Genomic DNA, 6180 nt, shown 5'->3' with positions numbered 1-6180 from the left:
GAAAACCAATCTCTTTAAAGCCCATTCAACCAAGAACGAGGATAACTCTTTGGTTATTGCCAACTTGAACAAAAGTTCTTCTCATGGGCTTAATAAAAGTGGATTGGGTTTTGAGTCATTGGTGAATAATATTGGTGAGCCAAATTCCTTAAAGGTGGCCCATTACAAACTTTTGACTTTGAGCACCACATGGACTTGCTTGAAAGATGTTTGTGGGCTAATTTTTTTCAGCACCTACCACTTTGACCACCTGTTATTGAAATGGGGGTTTTTGGTGAAACAACATGGACAGAATGCTTACTTGAGTGTAGGCTGTGAATGCTTGTTCAGCAAGTTGATGTAATGCAATAACTATGGTATTAATGAAGGTTATTGAATGGAATTACCGAGGCATTCTCAACAAGAAATGCCTTAGAAATTGTAAAAGAATTGAATAGGAACAATGTTTCTGTCTTTATTCATTTAGAGACTAAATGTATCAATGTTGACGCTATGACTACCTTTGGAAAAAAATTGTGTTTTGATCTTCATTTGTGGTGGTCTCCTCTGGGTTTGCTAGGGGAATGGGGCTTTGGAAACAAAGTGGTACCAGTATTCAACTGATTAATTCGACTATTCAAGTGGTTCATTTGATAGTGCATGGCTTAGATTTTGTCAGCTATTTATGTCCACCTCATAACTAGCTTAAAGCGATGTATTAGGATGAGATAAAGAACTTCTCTTTAAACCTTAACATGCCGTGGGTGGTAATTGGTTCTTTCAATCATATAATGAATTTGAATAAAAAGTATAAAAGTTCTACTTTTGTGTTATTAGAGCTTGAGTTTTTATTGAAAGATGGGAGGCATGTCACTTTTCGAATATTGGGGCATTATGTACCAAATTTACTTGGGTCCGTAAGCTTAATGTCCAGGTGGTGATTAGAAAACGACTTGATAGAGCGATATTGAATTCTCTAGTGCTTGAAAACTTTTGTGAAACTAAAGAGGTGAACCTACTTTGCCTTTGTTCAAACCATCATCCTATCTTATTTCTTATTGCTATGACCAAGCCTCTAGTTAGAGACAAGACACTTTACTGCTTTCAAGCCACTTGGTTGACTTACTAAGAATTTGACAATACATTTATTGTAGCATGGGAACATGCTCATTTTTTTCTACCGTTAGTCATTTCTACTACAACTGAAGTGAATAAATGGAGTTTTGATTGCTTTGGGGATATTATGAAACTAAGAGAGGATGTTGATTGTGCAGATTTATGGAATCTAGAGAAGTGAAGCCTATATCCACTATTCCTTTATATAGAATTTTGAACAAGAGTTGCAAAAAGAATACTAGGAAGCTTGTTGTCAAGAAGAACTACTTTGATATCAAAAGTGGTGTGTGCAATTAATACAAGATGGAGAGAGGAATACGAGGTTCTATCATTTTTTGTTGTAGTTTGTCATAATAAGGATCGGGTGGCTGGTTTGATGATTGATGGTTAATGGGTGATGGACACTAATATTCTTGAATAACAAGCAGTTTCATTCTATGCAGCTCTTTTTAGCCAGCATGATACTATTCCTTTGGTTGACAAGTTTGCTCGTTTACAGCTTATGATGAGTCTAGATGATCACATTATTCCGGTGCAACCTTTTGGAATGAAAGAGATTAAAGCATCATTGCTCCCTATGAAGGGGCTAAAAGCTCTTAAACCTAATGGTATTCAACCTTTATTCTTTTAGAGAGCTTGGGACACAATCAAGAATCATATTTCAATGTTTGTTAACTAGGCTTTAAGTGATGATTTTTTTTGCCTCTAGAATTCTCAAAGGCCTTTTTTACTTTAATTCCCAAAAAAAAGACAATTCGATAAATATGATGGAGTTTCGACTTATAAGTCTATTGAATATTTCTGATAAAATCTTGACTAAACAGCTTGTGAATAGATTGTGTCCACTCTTGCGAGAGATGGTGGGGCCTTTTTAGAATAACTTCTTGCTAGGTAAAAGCACTAGTGATAATATTAGGGTTATGCAACACGTAGTTCATTCTCTTATGAAAAGGTAGGGTAAGAAATGATGTGTGATTATGAAAATTGAACTCCATAAAGCTTATGATAGTGTCGATTAGGGATTCTTGAGGCAAGTTCCTATTGATTTTAATTTTCCTCCTCAATTGATTAGATTAATTATGTTCTGTGTCACTTTGTTAATCAATTGTTTGTTATCTAGAATGGTGAAGCCTAGCCTTATTTTTCAGCACAAAAGGGTTTTCTTTACAGAGATCTTTTGTCACCTTACTTGTTCATTTTGTGTATGGAGAAATTATGGCACATGATATAGGAGAAGGTTCACAGGAAAAAATGGAAGCTACCAAAAATCTCTAAAAGGGGTTCCATTCTATCCCATTTATTCTTTGCAGATGATTTGTTACTTTTTACTCAAGCAGATATATGATAGATGGAGGTTATCATGGATTATCTTAATGATTTTGCTGTTGCTTCATGTATATCTCTCAGCCTTCAAAAATCATGCCATGACCTAAATCCGTGATCATGATTGGTCGACCTTCTTAACCCATGCAAGCTTAAGATAGCGAATAATCCAAACAACCATATGTAACTCATGGGAATTATCACCATGGAATCATATGCAAATAGGTATAAACATCATTACATCATATATCAGAAAATATATAAAATCTGTCTACACGCTTATGTGCTTATAACTGTGGAAGCAACATAGAGTGTAATCTAGTGCCTACGTTATTCTATGGTGGACACATAACATAAGCCATCTCGTGGCAATACCCATAGTGTCAATTATTTCATGACATAAACAAGTCATAAGCCATAACAATTAAATATAAAAGCCCATTCCAGACTAGCGGAGTATGACTTAAGAAAATAGGATTGATGCGTACTAGATACCATGACGATCACCTACCAAAACCGACCATAGCAAATAGCTTTTTCTAAGGGACAATGAGTTAATCAATCTACCAATATGAAATAACAAGTGCATTTTACATGTGTGAGTTATAAATAACTTTGTGAGCAAATATGAGAAGGGGGAACAAACTAATGGGAAAGAGTATTTAACAAAATATACTGTCAGAAATATGGAAATAAACAATTATCAAATGTTTTACAAAACTTCTTTTACCAGGCCTAACCGTGAATCCACACCCGTCTCTCCAGGCATAATCATAAATCAACTCTCGCCTTTCTAGGCACACTCATAAATCAATCTCATAAATCAATCTCACTTAGCCAAACATAGTAAATGTCCACATGGTCTCCAAGTTTGTTCATAGACCAAATAATCCCATAGCCCCAAGTTCATTGTCTTTCAAATGACTCATGAACTATACGTTTACTGAAACTCCATTTCCAATATCTTTCAATTGGTACAAGGATAAAATATTTGTAAAATAGTTCATAAGCTTTCAAAATAATATCTAAACTTTGGAAACCAACTAAAGAAGTTTGGATAAATTTGAGTTAAACATCAAATTAAATGAATATGAAACATAAATCGAGGTTACCAAAGGTTCTATTGTAAAACAACTTACTTTTAGATCTTAAAAACCCTTTGAAAACATTCTTAAATTTCAAATGAACCTGATCTATTGATACATTGGAACTAAGTATTGATAGATTGCCTCGTCTATTGATACATTATTCTAGTGTATCGATAGATTTCAAAAAAAAAATGTAATCCCTTGGTTCTGTTTTGTATCTATCCATACATCAGTGCCATGTATCGATAGATTTGACACAAAAGGCTTTTTTAAGCCTCGAACGCATTACTAAAGCCTCAACCAAGACTATTAATCACCCATAGTCAAGTAATCATCATTCAATCATCAAATAGGCAGCATACATGTTACAAATTCAACATATCAAACCATATTTGTAGTCTAAATCTAACACATTAGACATCAATGCAATCACTTTGTGAAGCACTACCCAAAGATAACAAAAACACTAAGTATTGTCACACTTGTGAGAATAATTCGTTGCTCATATGCCAACAACCATTCATTAAAAAGGGTAAAACTTCGTTAACTACCAATAACAAGTGAGTCTTGGGAAATTACCTTTATTGGCTCAAGTTGTAACTTATTGTACACAATGGCTAGCAAATACCAACGCTAGCTACTAGTCATTATCCCTATAGGCTCCACCAATCACAATACAACAATTCAATATTTAGAATTCAATCAAACAAAGGGGAAAGTCCAATCACCAACATATCAAGAGGTTAAGACATAACATAATCCGAGTCAATCAACCATATCAACAACTATGAGATAAAATGTCTATAAATACCATGGACTCACTAAGGAGAAATCATTCTTCACATTACCATTCAAGACCATCAATCATACATCAATCATAGACACATGAGAAGTTTTAGATGACCAAACTTTGAAAGGCTTGTTCCCTATGCTCAAAACTAATACATAGTAAACTATATATTCTTAGTTTATAGCTTTTATCAAACATATTTGTAAACCTTTTTTCACAACACAAACTCATTGAAATTCATTCATAAGCAAGGTTGTAGAATAAACATGCTTAATTATACTCAAATAATTAAAAATATCACATTTACCAACTTTTAAAAAGTGTCTCTTACTCTTTAGCACCTTTCGTCAAACACTCGATTTTTCAAAATTCCAAACTTTCTCCATAACTCCTATCATGAACTTTTACATCATTAATACATAGTTCTATAACAAAATCTTAGACTAATAATGATCTATTCCATAAATTTTTTTCTAGCAGTCCTTTAATCCATAGGTTAAAGGCTAATCTAACTATAACTAAAAGATTTGAGTCTGCTTTTAACTAGAGTTAAGACAACTTTACCTTAGTGTACTTGAGAGTTCCAAAATCAACTCAAAACTTAAATTTTCATAAGAAAATATGAATATATGAGGATCCATAAATTCTAGAAAATCAAAACTTTAGTTGTAAAAGTTTAAAACAAAGAACCTTACCTTTCAAAATTCTTAAAATAAAAATCCAATCTTGAAAATGACTTTTAATGCTTGATATCCATAATTTTTGTTAAAGATGAGAGTTAAGGGAAAAGAAAGAGAAGAGGGTGGCAAGGTTTTTGAGAAAAAACCACATTTTTAGCCAAACAAGGTAAAATCTGAGGTTTTAGGATTTTTAAATGAATGAGACAAGATCGAAATAACCTTATGTTTTTCAAGTTTGCCACTAATGTAATGATACATAAGGATAATGCATCGAAACATTTTGCATTGAGCTTCATGTATCAATACATGTTCATATAAATCCCTTTCTGGGTTTGATGTATCGATACATGATGAACATGTATCAATCCATTTTGTCTAGATTGTAATTTTTAAGTCTAAAACCATCCCATTCAACCCTATAAAGGTACCAACTCTCATATAAACATGTTTAGTTATCAAACATGGAATTTCCAAATCAAAATAGTTTAGAATTTAAGTTCAAAACATTGAAATAATAACTCACCAAGTTAAGTTACATATCTAACCTAATTTAAGAAATGGGTTTCACAAATCAAAGATTTTTGTCTCTCTAAATGTCTCTCAAAGTTATGCCAATTCTTTGAATACGACGTTTGGTATTCTTTTAAATGATGATATGGGATGTTATTTTGGTGTTCTGATTGTGCATAAAAAATGTTTAAAACAATTATATGCCTACATTGTGGATAACGTGTGTAAGAAGATGGTGAGTTGGAAGAAAAAAGTACTATCAAAGGCTGGTCATCAAATACTTGTGTAGTTTGTGATAATTTCTATCTTGGTTTACACTATGCAAACTTCCTTGTTATCTATGTCAATTTGTCGTAAATTGGATTGAATTTCTGAGAATTTCTAATAAGGTGGAAGTAAGGAAAGTTCTAAGAATCATCTTTTAAATTAGGACATAATTTGTCTACTTAAAGTAAGTGGAGGGTTGGGTGTGAGATCAGCAAGAACTTTCAACTTGGCTTTACTCTTAAAAACTAGGTGGGCAATTGAGAATCATTCAAACTTATCATCTTGTTTAATTTTGTAAGTTAAATATCTTGGTGGTGCAGATTTTATTTCTGTGCATGTCCGTGTTAATGTTTATTCTCTTTGGAAAGGTATTTTTAAATGCAAGAAAGTTTGGTCTTTAGGTAGAGAATGGTTGGTTGTTGATGGA

The sequence above is a fragment of the Theobroma umbraticum genome, unplaced genomic scaffold (genome assembly GCF_002168275.2).
Source record: "Theobroma umbraticum cultivar Fairchild unplaced genomic scaffold, ASM216827v3 scaffold_95.0, whole genome shotgun sequence".
In the NCBI taxonomy this organism is placed as follows: Eukaryota; Viridiplantae; Streptophyta; class Magnoliopsida; order Malvales; family Malvaceae; genus Theobroma; species Theobroma umbraticum.
The sequence above is the reverse complement of the archived record's forward strand: the minus strand, read 5'-3'. Positions refer to the sequence as shown.